The sequence below is a fragment of the Hyperolius riggenbachi genome, chromosome 5 (assembly GCF_040937935.1).
Source record: "Hyperolius riggenbachi isolate aHypRig1 chromosome 5, aHypRig1.pri, whole genome shotgun sequence".
Lineage (NCBI taxonomy): Eukaryota > Metazoa > Chordata > Amphibia > Anura > Hyperoliidae > Hyperolius > Hyperolius riggenbachi.
In genome coordinates, this window is record NC_090650.1 from 411,564,874 (window position 1) to 411,586,186 (window position 21,313).

A 21,313-nucleotide genomic window follows, 5' to 3' on the forward strand; every position below is an offset into this window, starting at 1 on the left:
AAATAACTTTACATGCTTGTAGGTGTAGAAGCTCTATATTAGCATATTCTCGCAATCTGCCTTTGATTTTCAGACACCAATGCTAACCACTGCAGTTCTCCTGGGGCCATCATTGTCAGTAATGTTTATGACTGGAAAAGGAAACCTCAAACCTACGGAGGTATGGAACATTTGCTTAACCTCCATCTATTAAAACAAGCTCCATGTCTGCTGCTGACAATTATCTAATTTATAAAGGACATGAAACATTCCGAGCAAATAACCGACGTGACCATTAAAGGCTCGCTCCACAAAAACAAGTTTCATAGCGCGTACAACCGCGGCCTTTCAAGCCTGCTCCTTCCTCTGCCAGAGGGAGATGCTGTCATTTCAACACGGCAAACTATAGGCTAGCAGCGCTGGGCGAAATTGCAGGTTGGAGCAGCTTGAGCTCTACAAACATTACAGAGAGATTTTGAATTCACAGAGTGACTTTTCTATTTCTTCTTCAGACAGTGTTGCAGGGAGCGCAGTTAGGACTTTTTCACAATCTGAATGTTTGTAAGTTGGCGATTTTGAAAATTGCCCTAAAAGCGCTTGTGCAATGATTTCCTATGAGAGTGTTCACATGAGCATTTCGATTGTGTGCCGTTCTCAAAAGCGTTGCCTGTACCATTTTCTGAGTGCTTTGGCTCAATGGAAGGTATAGGGAAATCACTAAAGCTGGCCATACACTGGCCCGATTTGCCGCCGATTCGACAGCAGATTCGATCACTGGGATCGAATCTGCTGCCAATCGTTCGCGCTAAACGCACCCGCCGATCCGATTTCCTCCCGAAATCGGATCGGTCTGTCGATCGTGCCGTGCGGGTTACTTCCGTCGATCGCCCGCAGGTAGGGAGCGCGTCGCTAGCGGCGGCCGATCCGATACAGTTATACATTACCTGACGCTGGCTCCCGGGCATCTTCTCTGCGCTGCACCGCTCTTGCTTCTATCCCAGCGTATAACTTCCTGCGTCACTCCAGTGACCAGGAAGTTCAAATAGAGGGCGCTCCATTCGAACTTCCTGGTCACGGAGTGACACAGTGTACGCTGGGATGCGGTGCGGGGTGCAGCGCGGAGAAGAGGACCCGGAGCCAGCTTCAGGTAATGTATGCGGGGGGGGGGGGGGGGGGGGACAAGCGGCAGCGGCGGCTCCACAGATTGTGATCGGTTTCAGGCTAAAATCGATTCACAATCTGTTTGCAGTAAAGGCAGTCATACGATCCCTCTCTGATCAGATTCGATCAGATAGGGATCTGTCAGCTGGTCGATCTAATGGCAAATCGACCAGTGTATGGCTACCTTTAGTGCTTGAAAAAGCATTTGTATAGCGCTTTTAAGAATAAATACATTGTATTCTTTTCCGGGTGAAAGAGTTCACTCCCTGACGTCAGGAAGTGAAAAAACAAATCGCTCGGAAAAATCGCTTAGAAAAGCGCAAAACACAGGGAAATGCCCTAACAAAACTCAAATCGCTCAGCGCCTGCGATATCCCTGGCGATTTATATTGTGAACAGGGCCCTACTTAGAACCAGAATTAAAGGGATCTTTTTTTTCTAGTGGGCCTAAAAAAAACCCCTAAAGGCCAAGTTCACACTGGGGTAGTGTGTCAGCAATATAATCGCTTTTCCAACGTGATGCAATTAAATCAGCAATGGTACAACGGTGCGGTAAAATCCACCGGCATAATGCGAGGTATGCTGTGCGGTACCTGACAACATGCGTGTTTACAGTTGCATTGAAGCTTAGTGCTGGTTTAGGCAGGCTGCACGGCGGTAAAAGCATTGTTTTAAGGGATCAACTGCCGTTTCATTCAAATGAATGGAAGCAGTTATTTTAACGATGGTACCAGGTTTCCTGTCAATGCCGAGGTAGATCCCATTGTCTCGTTCTGGATGCTACATGTAGCTATGTTTGGTCGTTCCATGTTTCCCTAGTGGGCTAAAAACACGAAGCAACAACGAAACGCAGGTTACCAATGCTGAAGGCTAAACAAGCCGCTGCTGTCCTGAGACACCTGCCTTAATCATGTCTAACTCTTCACTGACTGTATGCGGCACATGATGCTAGGCACACCATGTGACGCATACAGTCAGTGAAGAGTTAAGGCCCATACACACGTCGGATTTTTGCGAACGACCCGTCGTTTGAACGTTTCGTCGTCCGCCGGGCGGATCGCTGAAAACCAGTCTTATCACCTGAACGATAGTCTGTACACACGCCGGAATGGACGTGCGAACGACGGAACGACGGAACGTTCAAACGACGGGTCGTTCGCAAAAATCCGACGTGTGTATGGGCATTCAGTCTTGATTCTAGCGCCCATGTGACTTTTCCCCTCCGTTGCCTTGCAATCCTGTTAGAAAGGATTATTAATAAAAAAAATAAAAACCACACACCTCTCGGACAGCAATGGATTTTTTTATTTCAGAAATATTGTGGGGAAGGGTCAGATCCTCTAATGTGTGGCTGCCTGTCAGAGGAGCAGCACAGGCCCTGTTGTAGATAAGCTGGACAGCGTGTCCTGACCTGTGCCCCAGAACGTCAGGTTCTCTTGCTTCCACTACTTCCTGCCCAGGTGCCAAATAACCTGCACCAGTTCAATATGTCACAGAGAAAGAGCCGCATGGGCTATAGTGCTGTACATACCGATTCAGAATGGTACAGATAAATAGTACTTAAAAGTCATGTTAAGTCCGATTCTAAAAGTTGACACAGCCAGGCTAGTGGTTTTGGTTTTAGTTTAGAACGGACAGGTACATTTCACCTATGTTGAATTTCTGTCTTATAATAGTGTGTGGCCCCATCTCCTCCCCACAGAACTATGACCGTTTACTCACACCAAACAGTCAAGAGTTCTTCATGGACTAGAGTTGGGTACACACGAGTAATGAGTGTTGCACGGCTGGAATTGGGATGCGAGCTCTCAAACGACAGTTTGGCAGAGTTCTGTACAGATGCAGTATGGTGTAGAGATGCTTTAACTGGCAATATACTCAACTGTCCACTCTTCAATAATCGATGCAAAATAGACGGCAGGCGAGGCATCAATCCTTGCAATTAAAGTTTTATTCAGGATTCAGTGAAATGGCTGTAAGGCCGGTGCCTGTGCACCCTTCATGTTTGGTATGCCTTGTATTCTGATCCCTGACTAAAACTTTTAATTGCAAGGATTGATGTCTCTTCTGCCGTCTACTATTCTGTACAGATGCGTTGCTACCTATAGATGGGGAGAGAACTATGTCCTCAGGCTGAGTCAACAAGTGGTGGATCGACCACTGACACATCAAGGGTAGACAGGGGGACCGCTGTACCCAAGCTAGATTCTAAAACGGAGAATCTGCGTATATGTGCACACAGCTTAACTACAACTAGTTCATGGTGTAATGTGTGAATGTGCCCCCCACCTGCCGGTATACTCTGATCCTCAGTTAATGCAAAACGGTTTTAAAAACGTCCGTTTTGCACTAAAAAGTGCAAAAACAGGACGTTAAAAACATAAGTTTAAAAAGCCTAGGCCAAGCATCACTGAGAGGGCGGGGTAACATGCCAATATACAGCAATAAAGACAAGAAAGTGCTGCTGATGCAGAAACCAGGAAAATTACCATAAAAGTGGTTATCGAATAATTTACTGCATTCAACTATATGCCACTACTGTGCCTCAGTAATCCCTGATGGAACAAGAATCAAAAATAAGGGCAAAATATGGCTTCATACTGGCAGTTAGCATATGGACATGGTTTATTTATTTATTGTATTTATAAAGCGCCAACATATTACGCAGCGCTGTACATTAGTTTAGGTTACAGACAATATTTAGGGGTGACAAACAGCAATAAGACAATACAGGAATACATGCAGATCACGCAGCACAGTATGAGTACAAGGTAATGCACAGGTCAGTCACTGGATAGGAGCATGGAGATTAGGCATGTCCAGATCCATAGGAGGGGTGTACGGTGATGCAGGTGTGTGATCAGGTAGGAGACATAAGGAGGAGGGCCCTGCCCTAAGGCTTACAATCTACGGGATCTTATAACACTTCTCTACCAAGTCTTCCGGTTACAGCATTGCAATGCTTGGTTCAAAACACCAACAGTGTTCTCCCCAGGCTCTTTTGGCTGGGTGCGCCACCCGGCTAGTTTTAGTGAGCACCCGGCTGTTATCAGCTCACCTCCTCCACTGCTGTAAGCAGAGTTGCTCACAGAATTACCGGCCCTACATTCTCTTATCTCACCCCACCACGCTACCTTTTTATGCCACCCAGCTGGGAAAAAATTCTGGGGAGAACACTGGGCATGTTAAGCTTCTACCTCAGTATAGCATACTCTGATCAAACCCAACTACACTGATCAACAACAGTGCAATCTTTCTGTAGAGCATCCATAGACCTTGGCTTCAACTAGACAAACGGCAAAGCTCAGTGTATGTTTGAACTACCCATAAGCCACTGCAAAAAAAACCTTGTATTATTTAGAGCTCAATTACACGACTCGTGTACAAACGCAATTTCGTGCATGCATTCACTATGCATGGTATGTGTGTAGCAACGTATTAAGTGCAAATGTAGGTGGACGCATCATAAAAGAACCCGACGGGAAAGTGTGCTGTGCGATAAAATGTTCCAGATCACTTAACATCGTAACAGGCGGGAATGCACAGTTGTAGTGTGTAAGGTGACATGAAATGCATCATAACTGACAGCATATACTGTGAATGAGACCATATTGACCTCTGCATGCCCAACAAATTAAGTTCTGATCAAGTTCACAGTTGATCAATCAAAAGCATGTCTGGGAGCCATGGTAAACTATAGTAGATGTGTTCACTGAGGTGCTAATAATTCCTGTTCACATGCAAATATACTGAAAATCCTATGCAGCTTGGGCCAATCAAAGAAAGCTCTGTTGGTGGGCAGAAATCACTTGTGTGCTGAGTTGTACTGCCCTGCAGCGAGCCCTTAACCTCCTTGCCGGTTATCCCGAACTCAGTTCGGGGTAACCTGCGCATGAGGATTTCTCAGGCCCCGCTAGGACGATTTGCATAATTTTTTTCCTACACGCAGCAAGCACTTTGCTAGCTGCGTGTAGTACGCGATCGCCGCCGCTCGCCGCTACCCGCCGAGCCGCCCCCCCCCCCCCCCCAGACCCCTGCGCAGCCTGGCCAATCAGTGCCAGGCAGCGCTGAGGGGCGGGTCGGGATTCCCTCTGACGTCACGACGTCCATGACGTCGGTGACGTCATCCCGCCCGGTCGCCATGGCGACCGGGGAAGCCCTGCAGGAAATCTGAATGGTATTTCCTGCTTACTCTGATCGCCGAAGGCGATCGGAGTGGGCGGGGGGATGCCGCCGCTCAGCGGCTATCATGTAGCGAGCCCTGGGCTCGCTACATGATTTAAAAAAAAAAAAAAAAAAAAAGTGCTGCGCTGCCTCCTTGCCTGCGAGAATTAGACCGGCAAGAAGGTTAAAGCTGCAGTGGCCTAATTTGTAAAAAATAGCCTGGTCACTAGGGCGGCAAAACCGGTGGTCCTTACAGTCTTCGCTGTTAAAAACTCCCAACAATATTTGTGCCACCTAATTATTACTTAGGTGCAGGCATCGCCGTGCCGATTTTACCAGGTGTCTGCCAGTGGCAAAATTACCTGCTTCAGTTCTAACACCCTCTAACTGCACATAGAAAAATTAAACAGGGCCAAGCACACGCATCAGTTACAGGGCAGGGCAATATGTATGCAAGTATAAACCACTGGCTAATATATAAATACAGTATAATAAATATAAAAGTGCAAACCCCCTGAATCACATGTTTGTATGGACTGCAGCAGTTACCCCCACAGAGTTCACTGCAGAGGTCAGTAGAGTTTAGCCACCTCATAACTACAGACAGCTGCCTAGCAAAGTCTGGAAAAAGTGCTACAAGAAGTTTTCCAGGTGTTTTGCATAACCATCAATGTAAATGAGGCTTTACTGTTGGTGTCAACACATCAGCCATTCATTCTCCTGCAAGCAAGCGTTGCTCCTTTACCTCAAAGCAATCAATCCATTATCCATTATCAATCCATCCGTACAGCATAGGCATTGCGTACAAATTACATTTGCCAAATCATGAAGTAAATAAGGGCATTCAACAAGGACATAAATAAGTTCTTCACAAATCAAACAAACACCACCACCATTTTATTTGCAATTACTAGCAAGAGCGATAGCCAGGAGACTAGATCTGAAATAATTGAAAATTAAAAAAAAGGTACTCTAAAGGTGCCCATACACTCGTCAGATTGGCAGCAGATAGATAAGAAATACATCTGATGATCTATCTGATCCTTTTTTAGAACATTTTTTACCAGGATAGAAATCCTATTGAAATTCGATCTGATGGCATTTTTTTGCCATCAGATTTCCATTAAGGCCAATGCAAACTGATAAGCAATCTCATCAGATTGACCTAAATTTTCCACCCTGCCAGTTCGATGGAAATCCATCGAAATCGATCGAATTCGGCCATCGATCGGTCGATTGGCCAACCGATTTGCGATTGATCGATCGGCCAGAAAAATCGGCTGAGTGTATGGGCCCCTTAAAGGGAAGGTTCAGGGACGCTGTGAAAAAAACAAAAATATAAATCCACTTACCTGGGGCTTCCTCCAGCCCGTGGCAGGCAGGAGGTGCCCTCGTCGCGGCTCCGCAGGCTCCCGGTCTCCTCCGGTGGCGCGCCCGACCTGGCCAGGCCGGCTGCCAGGTCGGGCTCTTCTGCGCTCCAATGTGCGGCTCACTGGTGCGCGCTGACGTCATCGGACGTCCTCCGGGCTGTTCTGCGCAGGCTCAGTAGGTCGTCAGCGCGCACCAGTGAGCCGCACATTGGAGCGCAGAAGAGCCCGACCTGGCAGCCGGCCTGGCCAGGTCGGGCGCGCCACCGGAGGAGACCGGGAGCCTGCGGAGCCGCGACGAGGGCACCTCCTGCCTGCCACGGGCTGGAGGAAGCCCCAGGTAAGTGGATTTGGATTTTTATTTTTTTCACAGCGTCCCTGAACCTTCCCTTTAAGGCTGCTTTCACAGTGGGACGTTACAGGCACACGTTAGAGCAGCCTGTAATGCAGCCCAACTCACAGTAATGAAAAATCAATGGGCTGTTCACAGTGCCCACGTTGCGTTGGAGTTTAATGCAGCACGGTAAATGAAAGTGCAGCATGCTGTGCGTTATACTCGTATGTGGCTGCGTTCGGATATTTGCACATGCTCAGTACTGTTTTTTGTTTTTTTTATTTGACGCATGCGCCGTTTTTTTGTCCGATAGTATGCATCACGGACGCATGAAGAGACGCATAACGCGGCTCTATATAACGTTCAACTTCAAAGCGAACATGCGTTGCATTAGGAGCACGTTATGCGACCTTAACGTCGCATCTAACGCAACGTCCAAGTGTGAAAGAGCCCTGAATGTACTATTTTGCCAAAAAAAATTTTTTTTAAATCTTATCTTTCCAGAGCCCCACCACTACATCGCCTTATTGACCTGGGAAACACTGACAGCAAAATACACATGAAAAGTGGTTGCAACTTTTATCCACTCTAAAACACTGAAGTAAAAATTTGGAGGTAGAGTCGAACTTTAGCTGTAACACTGTGGTCACTTCCAAATATCCACCTACGCCCTCTGGCAGGCGAGTGTCACACGTCCTTGGCCTCTGACTTTGTAAATATTCTCTTAATACTGGTCACATGGTGTGACGTCCACAGCCTCTTCCTTGTTAGGATTGGTGAGATCTCACATTAAGCCCTACAAAACCTTGCTGCAGCAACCGCTATGTTACAATCTCTTCTGAAGTCATTTACGGATCATCTGAGCCAAAAGTCTACCCAGTATTGTTCTTGAGGTGGTTTGCTTTGTAATACTCACTGCAGAGTGCTGCTGGTATCCTTGGCCGGTGCCATGTACCACGTCTACAAAGCACCTGTGCCAAAACTGCTGCCTAAAACTATTCTACGCAATCGCTTTAGGCAACGTCAGTTAAAGTATGCCCGCAATGTAGCCTGCAATCTGTTTCCTCCATACATCACTACACTAGGTGTGACTCACATTGCCCTGTCAGGAAAAGGGACCCGATCCCCTTGTGGAAGTAAGGGCAACGGGCCTGCAGGTATTGAGGTCTGTTAGCCAGCTGGGATGCGCAGGTTCTCAGACACATTGATGAAATGCCTTCCGGGCCTGAGGCTTTCCTGGGGTTGAGTGTCTGGAGGTGCTTCAGAAGGTCAGCCACCAGAACTGCTGTTGGCGTTGAGGAGACAAGGGCAATCTGGGGTGGATGGAGTGACCCCGGGCATGGCTGCCTGGGCCCCAGGAAGGTTAGCATTGTTCTCAAATCTGCAGATGGTGGTAGTATGGTGGTGGTGCTGCTGCGTGGGCGGTTGGTAGGAAGGGTGGCTACATGCTGTTGCTGCTGGGTGGGCAAGAGGGAGGGTAGATTCCTAGTGCTACTGGACGGGAGGGTAAGCTCTGCCCCTGATCCGCTCTCTCGCTGGTTTTTCACAGGCAACACCTGTTTAAATAGCCACTACCCTTCAATGTGGCTGGAGAAGGATGGGGGCGGTGCTCAAGCATGCCTGTCTCTGCTGCAATTCTCAGCCGGAACTGTAAATTACTGTAACAGAAAGATAGCAATGCTCAGTGAGGCAGTAGGTGAAAGTATAGTCCTCTTTCACCTGCCTGCCTCTCTGTGCAGTACCAAGTTGGTGTTTTTCAGAGGGGAGAGGGAAGGTGGAGGGGAATTTTAATAAAAAAAAAAATAACACAAAAAAAAACCCCCTCAGCAATCTAGTGGCAGTGATGGCCAGCAGGTGCATGCTGACAGAGAGGCGAGCCCACATGTGCCATAGGCTCACCACCGCTGACCTACAGATATTGGCCAATTTATTGACACTGCACTGACATTTCACAGGCATTTTCTTAGGTTTATCCCAGTACAGGATGAGTTTAGGACCCCTCCCTCCTCACAAAGACCCCACAACCTCAGTTAGGGCTCGTTTCCACTATCGCGAATCTGCATGCGTCCAACGCATGCAGATCCGCACATGTAATACAAGTGGATGGGCCTGTTTCCACTGTAGCGTTGTTGAGGTGCGTTTTTTTCAGCGTGAAAAAAACGCACAAAAGAGCCAACGATTTCGCCTGCGTCGGGAATCCGTGCGAATCGCCGCTAATGTATTTAATAGTAAAAACGCATGCGTTTGTTACATGCGTTTTTACCCGCGATTTCGCGTACGATTTCGCACCTTTTTCAATTTTATTTAGCCCTGGCAGTGTCATGGTTAATTTCGCATGGCACCATGCCATGCGAAATCGCATGCGAAATCGCGGGTAAAAACGCATGTGGAAACGCATCCGCATGCGTTTTTACAAGCGTCGGAATGCGGCCGAAATCGCGTCGCAACAGTGGAAACAAGCCCTTAAAGAGACACTGAAGCGAAAAAAAAAATATGACATAATGAATTGGTTGTGTACTGTGAATAATTACTAGAAGTTTAGCAGCAAAGAAAATATTCTCATATTTTTATTTTCAGGTATATAGTGTGTTTTCTAACATTGCATCATTCTCTAATATGTGCAGATTACACAACACTCAGCATTCAAAATGATTCTTTCAGAGCAGTCTATGAACTAATGACCTGTCCTCTGGCAGAGAAAAAGGAATTTGTTCACTAACAGTTGAGATAATAAAAGTCAGAAGACAGCCCTCTCCACGACTTTGAAAGTCGTAGAGCTTAATGGCTTTTTTGCATAGAGATAACAACTGGAGTTTCTTAACTCTTCCTGTACTGGAAACAATTAGACTGATGTATCTCATCTAAATTTTTTATTTCTTAGCTGTGCTACACATACAAATCATAATATTTTTTTTTTTCGCTTCAGTGTCTCTTTAAGTGTGCCTCTTCACGCAAGGACTGTTGGTTTTGGAGACCTAACTGCCATCTAGTGTCATGTTTGTGTTACAGACAAGGCTGTGAAGTCAGTAAAAAAAAAAAAAAATCATCAGACTCCGAAGTTTATGAAACCACCGACTCCAGGTACTCAAAAATAGCACTGACTCCTCGACACAGCCCAGGTTACAGAGCAAGGAATTACCCATTAGTGTTACTTTTACCGAGTAGCTAGTATTCTTCATCCCAGGAGGAAGCCTGGGAGTGATTGTGGCGTGTAACGTGAGACACATCGGATCAGACGGCCGCATGGGTAGGTTAACCCCCCACGGTCAAAGCCTTCTCATTTAAATATTTTTGAAGCCGAGTAGCTACGAGTACCCAACTACACAGTAAAAGCTACACTATTACCCATGTCACACAGGCCTAACAGGTCCAGAACAGAAACGTGGCTATCCGATCTATGCAATATTAAGCAGTCTCAGAAATGCTGGCATGCCACCAGACAGCAGAGGCAAGAAATGTAACCAACATGAAAATACAAGGACAGCCAAGAAGGCACCAAGTCAGGCAACAAACTTTCTAAAAATACAATTCTATTGTAAAGGACAACTAACCTGACGGGATATGGAGGTTGCCATATTCATTCCCTTTTAGACAATACAATTTGCCCAGCAGTCTGCTGATCTTTCATGTACCAGCAGTGTCTCAATCCCCCACCTGAAAATAGCAAGCAGCAAATGCAGTCAAACGCAAGTCAGACATCTGATCTGTATGCTTGTTCAGGGTCTTTGACTAATGCTGGGTACACGCGGTACAATTTTCCATGCGGATTTCTGACCCGATCCTTTTTTCCGCTCGTTTTTCTTATCTTTTTCCATTCACTTCTATGAGAAATTGAGCGCAGAATCGATCGGGAGTAATATCGGACATGAGGGATTCTATCAATCGGATGCATCTATTGCATGGAAAAGTCGTACCGTGTGTACCCAGCATCAGAGTATTAGAGGCAGAAGATCAGCAGGACAGACAGGGTATCTGCATTGCTGAAAAAGAAAACACATATGGCAGCCTCCATATACCACTCAGGTCAGTTGTCCTTTATGCAAAGTTCATACTTTGTCTCATAACTACATCTCATAACAGTTCAATTACCACGGTCCAGCAGTGGATAAGCCGTGTACACAATCCTGTGAACAATGCAAACATGAAGAAGGAACTAAATGGACTACAAAAGCATTTGGGTTTTGTGCAAGTATAGAGCAGACATGAGGAGTATGGTAACGGTCAGGTCAGGCTCATTAGACAATGGTCAGTGGGCCAGATTTATCAAAGCATCACCAACAGTTTTTTCTTCTAAAACTGTTCTAACCAGCAGAGGAAATGTTCTGCATGATAGTAAGAAACTTCTAAAATCCTACGTAATAGTAATTCAGCGTGGATTTGTAGAGCTGCTCTACAGTTAAAAAAAAAAAAAAGTGCAAATCCATCCCTAAACTGCTGCAGATTGAGAAGTGCTCAATAGCAGTTCTCCAGATAGTGCAGCAGTGCAGGCTAGATGTAATGTGTGAAGGGCTCCTCCCCCCTCACTCAGAGCCTGCTGACAGCAGGTGTGTTGGTTACCTCAGCAACAACAATTTCCCTCACACACTGCACTGCCTGAGAGACCTTCCTAACTCCTCCTATTCCTAACAGTTTAAGACGGAATCTGCACTATCAACGATTTCTTAGGATGTCAGACAATTCTGAATGGATTTCTAAAACCTACTAATATTTTGTCTCAGACGAAGGCTTTTTATAAGTCGAAAGCTCACCGTTTATCCATCTCTAAGTTAGCCAATAAATGGTATCATCCTGATTCAAAACTTCTTGCTTTTACTCATGGCTAACACGGTACAACACTTTACTGCTTCTATTTTGTCTCAGACACGTTGATAAAATGGCCACCAGTGTTCTTGAAGGGCATACATTTAAAAGCCCTGCAAGGAAAAATGGGTGAAAGATATTAACACGCGATATTGCCAGTAGAATGATACTGATAGTCTCAGACCCAGATTTACATCACAGGAGCCTATAGGCGCACTTCCTGGCACCCTAGACTTCACCCTCCATGAACCTACAAACCCCCACCCATCATAGCTACAGGTGTCCATTAGCATTAAGGTGCCCATACACTCGTCAGATTGGCAGCAGATAGATAAGAAATGCATCTGATGATCTATCTGATGCGTTTTTAGAACATTTTTTACCAGGATAGAATTCCAATAGATTTCAGTTTGAAATCTATTGAAATTCGATCTGATGGCATTTTTTTGCCATCAGATTTCCATTAAGGCCAATGCAAACTGATAAGCAATCTCATCAGATCGACCTAAATTTTCCATCCTGCCAGTTCGATGGAAATCCATCGAAATCGGCCATCGATTGGTCGATTGGCCAACCGATTTGCAAACGATCAATTGATCGATCGGTCGGCCAGAAAATCGGCTGAGTGTATGGGCCCCTTTAGGCAGCCAGAGGTACCCTCAGTATTAAGTAGCTAGAGGTTCCCCTAACAGAAGTGCGATCTGGTCAGTGGAATGTAGAGAGCTGGGTGAGTAACCTCTCATTCACGCTCTGCTCGTGGCTCTGCATAGGGAAGGAGGGATTGAGCTGCCTTTCCATCATCAGGTGCCTGTAGGCACTTGCCTACTGCACCTTAGTGTAAATCCGGCCCTGAATAGTCTACTATAGTAGAATATCGATACTGTCATAGCTCCCAACTGTCCATTTTTCGGAGGGACAGTCCCTTTTTGGGAGCCCTGTCCCTCTGTCCCTTTTCCACCCTCATTTGTCCCTCTTTCAGGACTTTGTCCCTCATTCTATGTAAATATATATATTTCTATACTAAAAATGTGTTTGACTCTAAACTTTATTACCAACCTTTTGATATATTACTAATTTTAAAATGTTAATATGAAGGAAAATGAACCAGGATAGAAAGGACCAGTGTGGTTTGAATTATAAAACAACATGTTTCTTATGAAATCTTTATGGTATGCTTGACTAGAGGCATGGTGAGGGCGTGGGTAGGGGTGTGGCAGGGGCATGGCTTAAGTGTCCCTTTTTCTCATCTCAAAAAGGTGGGAGGTATGGATACTGTTGCCAATATTCTATCGCCTATCTTAACGTATTTACACACTAACCTTCCCTGCATCTATGCCTAACACTAAATTCCCCCATACAAACCCCCTACCTACACCTAACACTAATGCATCGCTTCACTACACCTAACAGTGCCACTATCCCTGCCTGTTGTGTATCCCTATAGTGGATAAAATACCCACAATACTGCGGTTCTAGCCACTATTTTATCTAGCATTTATAGAAGTCTAGCATCCATACATGTGTCCCATAACACTATTAAGGACAAGGTTAGTGATCCATTGGAATGAGCAGAATGATCGCTGCTGCCTCCTGCACGGCACAAATTAGGAAGTAGAACTGTCATGGTGACCTCAGGCATGGGATTGCATTTCAGTGTGCGCAGGTTTGTTGCCATCATGGTGTTAATGGCCCGTACTCACGGGCTGCAAAACTCGCCCGTCGCCAGCACACGTGAGCGTGTGGGCGACAGGCCGGCGACAGCTTCTCGCCAGGTCCCTCCGCGTACACATGCGGAAGAGGGACCAGCGGCAAGGCGGAAGCTGTCGCTGACGTTCCTCCTCCCCCCGCCGGAAGCTCACCGGAAGGTCTGTGAACCTCAATGGAGGTTGCTGTCGCTAGTCCGCGTACTCACGCGGACTAGCGACAGTTGCGGCGGGGGGGCAGCGGCGACTGTCGCCATGCGATTGAAAGTTTCAATCGCATGGCGACATAGCGACGGGCGACAGTTCGGGGGCGCGCGCGCGTGCGACGGCCCATACTCACGGGCGACCTGTCGCCGCAACACGCGCGCGCCGCGTGTTGAGGCGACAAAAGTCCCTCGTGAGTATGGGCCATAAGGCTTGCACCATAAGGTGTAGTCATGTGTGCTCAAGTGTGAGTATTTGCATAAATGTACACCAGTCTACACAAGCCCAGATAGCATGACTGGTCATCGCTGTAGTATTGCAGCTAAGCAGTGTACTGTCTTCTGGCTCCTGTGACCTGACTCCTTGCTGACCACCCTCGATGTCAGAATTCTGGCTTGCCCAGAACCTGCTCTGTAGTCATACCTTCGCTTACCTGACTTACAATACAATAACATTTGTAAAGGGCTTTTCTCCCATAGGACTCAAAGCGCATAGTTGTGTCTCAGATTAATACAGGGTTGCAGGCTGGGTTGTGTTAGGCCTGGTGCACACCAAAACCCGCTAGCAGATCCGCAAAATGCTAGCAGATTTTGAAACATTTTTTCTTATTTTTCTGCAGCGTTTCAGCTAGCGTTTTGCGGTTTTGTGTAGCGGTTTTGGTATAGTAGATTTCATGTATTGTTACAGTAAAGCTGTTACTGAACAGCTACTGTAACAAAAAACGCCTGGCAAACCGCTCTGAAGTGCCGTTTTTCAGAGCGGTTTGCGTTTTTCCTATACTTAACATTGAGGCAGAAACGCATCCGCAATCTAAAATCTGCAGCAGCCCGGGAGTATGCGTTTCTGCAAAACGCCTCCCGCTCTGGTGTGCACCAGCCCATTGAAATACATTACCCTAGCGGATCCGCACCCGCAAGCAGATCGCAAACCGCAGCGGAAACGCTCCGGTGTGCACTAGGCCTTACAGAGGAGATAGTCAGATGTTCATGAATGCCAGACTAAAGAGGTGAATTTTCAGTTTAGACTTAAATGCTTCCAGGGCTGGAGCTGTCCTGATTGGGTGTGGCAGGGAGTTCCAAAGTGTAGGGGCAGCATGACAAAAGTCTCTGTCTCCAAAGGTTTCGAGGTGGACTTCCTGGTTTATGGCTGAACCTTTGCATGTCACATGTAATGTCACATTACTTTCCTCCTTACTGAACCTCTGCCAAGCTGACTACCCGCTCGGTTGCTTGGCTAGGTCCACACTAGGCACGGTTGCAGGACGGACACTGCAGTCCGGGATCAGGGGAAGATCAGGGGAAGTACCACCAGACCGCAAACTGATCAAAGTGCATCAGTTTTGCATCAGTTTCCGTTCAGTTTTTATGGACAGAAAACGTCTCTATCATTAGGAAGGTAGTGGGAGGATTCAGGCTATCCGTTTTTCATCAGTTTTTGGTGCTATTTTGCCTGTGGAGATGGAGTTGCGTTTTCCCATTGCTTTTCACTACCCATCCGTGTATCCGTGGTCCGTGAAAATGCAGCAGGTCCGGACCTTCCGTTCAGGTTTTGAGAACGGGTCCCCGCAGACGGATCAATTTTTTTCTTGGGTGAGGATGGCTGCTATTTTTAACATTAGTATCCGGGACTCCGTTTTTCATCAGGGCTGAAAAACGCAGCCACGGATAGGTTTCCGGACCTAGTGTGGACTAGTGCTGATGAAATCTGCACTAGTACAAGTAGCACATAGAGACCATTCACAACAAGGAAAATGAGAGAGAGAAGTTTAAAGGGAACTGAGAAGGATATGGATTTTTCCTTGTAAAATAATACCAGTTGCCTGACTCTCCTGCTGGTCATGTGCCTCTAATACTTTCATGCTGGGAATACACGGTTTGTTTCTTCCGCAGATAGATGGCTCGATAGATAATTTCCGACATGTCCGATCTCCCGCCCAATCGTTTCCCCGCTCAATTTCTGATAGAAGTGAATGGAAAAAGATAAGAAAACCGAGCAGAAGATGAGAATTGACTGCAGAGTCGAGCGGCAAAAGAGATCGAGTGGAGAATCCAGTGGCAGAAACGAACCGTGTATTCCCAGCATTAGTCACAGCCCCTGAACAAGCATGCAGATCAGATGCTCTGACTGAAGACAGACTGGATTGGCTGCATGCTTGTTTCAGGGTGTGTGATTCAGCCACTAATGCAGCGAAAGAGATCAGCAGGACTGACAAGAAACTGGTATTGTTTAAAAGGAAACATCCATATCCCTCTCAGTTAAATGCACAAGCAGGAATAAGCATGCACTGTAGCTTGTGTACTATCAGCATAGGCACAAAGTAACTGCACCAGTGTCCGTACTGGGTGTGACATGACAGTATTACGAAACGGGACATAAATCAATAGTACAATCATAGCACTTTTTGATGAAGGTTTCATGGGATGTCCTCTAAACACAAATTTAAGTGCACACCTTCAATTTTGATTTCCCAATTTTACCACCTCAATGTAGTACGAGGGTCAACAGATATTGAATGCTATAAGCAGATTGTGTAGGAAAGCTCACATTCTACAAGGAGCTGGTAAAATTGGTCAGTGATTGGCCAATCATAATTAAAAGTGTGTACCAAGCTTGAAGGAAACCAGAGATGGGGAGAAATAGAAAAAACAAAACAAAATTATACATACCTGGGGCTTCCCCCAGCCCCCATCATGCCGATCTCTGCGATCTCATATTACGCATGTGCGGACCAGCAGCGCGGCCCGTCGGTGGGAGCATCTTGTGCATGCACAGTACTACTGTGCATGCTCCAACTGTGGGAATTACCGGGTCGAATAGTAGAGGATCCAGGCGGCGCGGGAGGATGGCATCTCAGGTACACTTTAAGGCCTCCTGCCCACTACATGCGATTCCGATTTTTTATACGATCCGATTTTTTATACGATCCGATTTTTGATTCTGATTAAAAACCGTAGCAGAATGCAGTATTTTTTTGGAATAATAATAATAATAAAAAACAGAATAGCATGTAGTGTGCAAGAGACCTAAGTACTCTCTAAGTTCACACCTATAATCGCTAAATGCCGGTGATTACCGCCGGCGTTTTGCGAGAGTGATCTTACCGCGATTAACGCGGAAAAAAAAATATCACTGGTCACTGCGAAACGCAAATCGCCAAACCGCTGCATGTGGCGCGTTTGTGGTTATCGCTAACCGCAAGCGCGGCAGTGAGAACACTGCCACTTGCTACAATGTGTAGCAGTTTTTACAAAACCGCTAGCGGTTTGCCATGAGCGGGAATCGCACGATTCCCGTTCAGGTGTGAATGGGTCCTCATGGCTGGTTTCTATTAACAGCATTTTGTGATCAGATTCAAATCAATTACAGATTGGAAAAACGCTAGGGCATACAAAACTGATAGAAAACATTTCCATCGCTGCATTGCAACTGACACGTATTATCCCAATAGAAAATATCAGTGCTGCTGCATTTCCACAAGTGTGCGATCAAGTTTACAGCAATCACGGCGTGACATCTTTCAAGGTCGCACTGTAAATTGTGTACAGTAGGTGCACTAGGAATTACAATCACAGTGCAACCGCAATTCCTAGTGGAAAACGCCCCCCCCCCCCAAAAAAAAAACCCGTAACCATTATAAGGGCTGGAACCCACTAGAGCTATCTTTTGAGTGTTTAGGGAGTGATTCAAAACACTAGCGATTTCCCTAAACGCTTAGCTAATGTTAAAGGGAATGTCCAAGCAAAATAAAAAAATGAGTTTCACTTACCTGGGGCTTCTCCCAGCCCCATGCAGCCATCCTGTGCCCTCGTAGTCACTCACTGCTGCTCCAGTCCCCCGCTGGCAGCTTGCCGACCTCGGAGGTCGTCGGGACGCATTGCATACATTTTTACGCATTCCCTCTAGTGCAGGAACATTAACACATACATTTTTACGCATTACTGGATCAATGCGTAAAAATTTACGCATTGAACCAGTAACGCGTAAAAATGTATGTGTTAATGTTCCTGCACTAGCGGGAATGCGTAAAAACGTACGCAATGCGGCCCCCGACCTCCGAGGTCGGCAAGCTGCCAGCGGGGGACTGGAGCAGCAGTGAGTGACTACGAGGGCACAGGATGGCTGCATGGGGCTGGGAGAAGCCCCAGGTAAGTGAAACTCATTTTTTTTATTTTGCTTGAACCTTCCCTTTAAAGCAGGGGTCCCCAACCTTTTTGAGTAAAGGATGGGCCAAATTCTGCTGGAGGGATTGCGATTAACAAAATCGCAAACGCAGGACATGCAGCATTTTCGAGCGTTAGAGTTTTGCATTAGTGTTTCTGCCATGTAACGTATATAAAAGCTGGCGTAATCGCTCATGAATCAATATACAGAGCGATTTTGCTAGCATTTTTAAATTACTGCACACTGTAAAAACTTTAAAATTAAAAAGGACCAATTGGAATTAAAAACGCTAATCGCAAATCACTACACAATCACTAGCAAAACGCTTACACTTTTTAAAATAGTTACCAAAAATCGCCATAAAACGCTTATGAAATCGCTTACACTCATTAAAAACGTAAGCGATTACCGCAGTGTTCTCCCCAGGTTTTTAGCCGGGTGCTCCAACCGAATAATTTTGGTGAGCACCCGGATGTCATCGGCTCACCTCCTCCTATGCTGTAAGGAGAGTTGTACTGGCCCTGTATTCCCCCCTCGCTCCCCACCCTGCTACTTTTTCATGCCACCCAGGTGGAAAAAAAATTCTGGGGAGAACACTGCAGCGATATCACTTTGTGCTGGGTTCCAGGCCTAATAGTAAATATAAGCAAAAACACACACAAGTCAGCCAAAGTCTGACTTCTATTCCTTAGGTATCAGCATAAAATCATCTTGTAGCACTACAGTGCAAGGTTCAAACACACAAAAAAGGGAGGAGCTTCCATTACATAAACCGGTCCTTCAACCAACAAAACATGCTGGTAGGTTAATTAACTTCCAAGCAAAACCATCCCTAGACCACGTTGAGCACATGAGACTATGCTACTTGAGGTGACCCAGTGGGAAACATCATAGGAAGAAGTTTCTCAATCACAGCACCCTTTACAACTTGATGTGCGGTTATAGGCCAAATAATGTGGGCGTAGTTATTATAACAACCAGTTGGAAACCTAAAAGTTCTAGAAAGTATTGTCAATGGAGAACTGTTGAAACATAAACCCATCACTTTATCGGAACTTCCCTATGAGGTTTCCCACTGGGTCACCTCAAGTAGATGAGGATCGAGGAGATACGGTAAGAGCTGCACCCCTCAGAGGGAGATTAAGCAGCGTTCCAATCTCTCTCGGAAAAAAGACAGCACCACAAAATTGTGCAACTGTCATCAAATAGCGCAAACAAACTTTTCACAAAACATGGCGCTAGTCTAGTTTAGGGGACCCAGCAGGACACCTCATAAGAAACAGCTCTCCAATCACAGCACACCTCTACAACACAAAGCATTGTGATTAGCCAGTTAATGCGGGTGTAGTTTATTACACGAGCAGAGATGGAGCTGTCCTGATCTGCTGAGGTAAGGAGTTCCATAGTGTAGGAGCAGCATGACAGAAGGCTCTGGGACCAAAAGTTTTCAGCTGGACTCTGGGTATGGTGTAATAGGACGGACTACCTTAAAGGGAACCTTAACTGTGAGTGATATGGATGTTTCCTGTTAAACAATACCAGTTGCCTGGCAGTCCAGCTGATCTCTGTGGCTGCAATAGTGGCTGAATGACACCCTGAAACAAGCATGCAGCTAATCCAGTCTGACTTCAGTCAGAGCACCTGATCTGCATGCTTGTTCAGTGGCTGTGGCTAAAAGTATTAGAGACACAGGATCAGCAGGCGATTCAGGCAACTGGTATTATTTTAAAAGGAAAAATCCATATCCTTCAAAGTTTAGGTTCCATTTGAATATCCATTAAAAATTTATTCACTCGCTTTACACTTCTACTACGTAGATTGGTGAGATTGTACAACATTGTATCATTAGTGGGCACCTTTAAGCTATAGTCAGCACAGATAAGAACATTTCATGACGATGCAAATTCCAGTCTGACCAGACCTAGATTCAGAAACCGCTATTTAAACAGTCAGCAGCTGATTAAAAAATGTTGAGGGAATGTGATAAGCCCAGAGTCCGTGCTTGCAAATTCCTCATCCACTTAAACCAGAATTTGCCTATTCTTTGAGGCAAGGGGGGTCACACTTGTTAAAAAAATCACAGGCTTCCTGCAGCAACGCGAAAACACAAGCAATGCTTTCCTATAGCGCCAATGCATTTTCAGGAGCCATCTGCAATTCTGTATAGCGTATTAAAAAAAAAAAAGTTACACCCTGCACCAAGTGTCTGCACAATGTAATTCCTCATCAACATTCACAGACTACAGGGAAAAAAAGCCTGTGTTCAATCGACGACACATGCAAATAATACAATACAATAACATTTGTAAAGCGCTTTTCTCCCATAGGACTCAAAGCGCAAATATGGTGCAGAAAACCGCTTGCAAGGAATCTCTGCAGACACAAGTGTGATCACACCCCGAAGGATTTACTCATTGCTGCTAATCACTAACTCCCCCTCCTTCAGATGTACTCATTGCCGCTAATCAACTCCCTCACCTTCAAGACTCGCAGTTCAATCCTGTAATACTTTCGGGGCAGTTTGGAAGAAAGCTAATTAAACTTTTTTGTTGCTTTTTTTTTTCCGGGGGGGGGGGGGGGGGAAATAGGTATCCTGCAGCTCACAGCACCACCCCCTTTCTTTCCTTGCTACAGTTGACTTTGGATGGAGCAGCAGCGTGTGGACAGGGCATGGAGCGGCAGCGTGTGGACAGGGCATGGAGCGGCAGCGTGTGGACAGGGCATGGAGCGGCAGCGTGTGGACAGGGCATGGAGCGGCAGCGTGTGGACAGGGCATGGAGCGGCAGCGTGTGGACAGGGCATGGAGCGGCAGCGTGTGGACAGAGCAGCAGTGTGTGTACAGAGCATGGAGCAGCTCTGGGGAACTTAACAGAGCCAGGTATATGCCTACTGTGTGAACTACTTTTGATCAATCCCATTGTCGATAGGGAGTAGATCGGACATTTAAGAAATAATTGTCAGATCCTGTCGGTCGGATGGGAAATTGCATTATGTGTACCCAGCATGTTGTCCTACCATATTATACTGTATTGTGTGTGGCTGAGGGAAACCTTTCAGTAATTCCCCCCCCCCCCCCTTAAAAAATCCTGGGTTTGCCCCTGTGGCCCATACACTAAGCGATATCTTATGCCATTCACCTTCACTAATCGATCTGACCGATGTTGTGCCTCCATGCTTTGAATGTAATAATACATTCAGAGTCAATCAAAATGACATGTGAACAGCAGCTGATTCTGGTGCAATCGACCGATATCTTGCATCCTGCTCGATCAACTAAGCTGGTCGATTTGACATGATAGCCACTTTTCATCAACTGGGCATAATGGAACATACTATTCTCTCTCGATTCTATAAAATTATCAAATCAAATGATCAATCGATCAGCCAAATCAAGGGATGTATGGCCACCTTAAAAATCCACATAGTCTGACACACTAGAA

At 46.1% G+C, this 21,313-nt stretch overlaps 1 protein-coding gene across 6 annotated transcripts in view; it reads right to left on the reverse strand.

Annotated features, from left to right (window-relative positions):
• The window catches only part of ENPP2 (ectonucleotide pyrophosphatase/phosphodiesterase 2), a 201,861-nt gene that overhangs the window by 133,036 nt on the left and 47,512 nt on the right, over window positions 1-21,313 (reverse strand). The gene's annotated exons all lie outside the window — the stretch shown is intronic.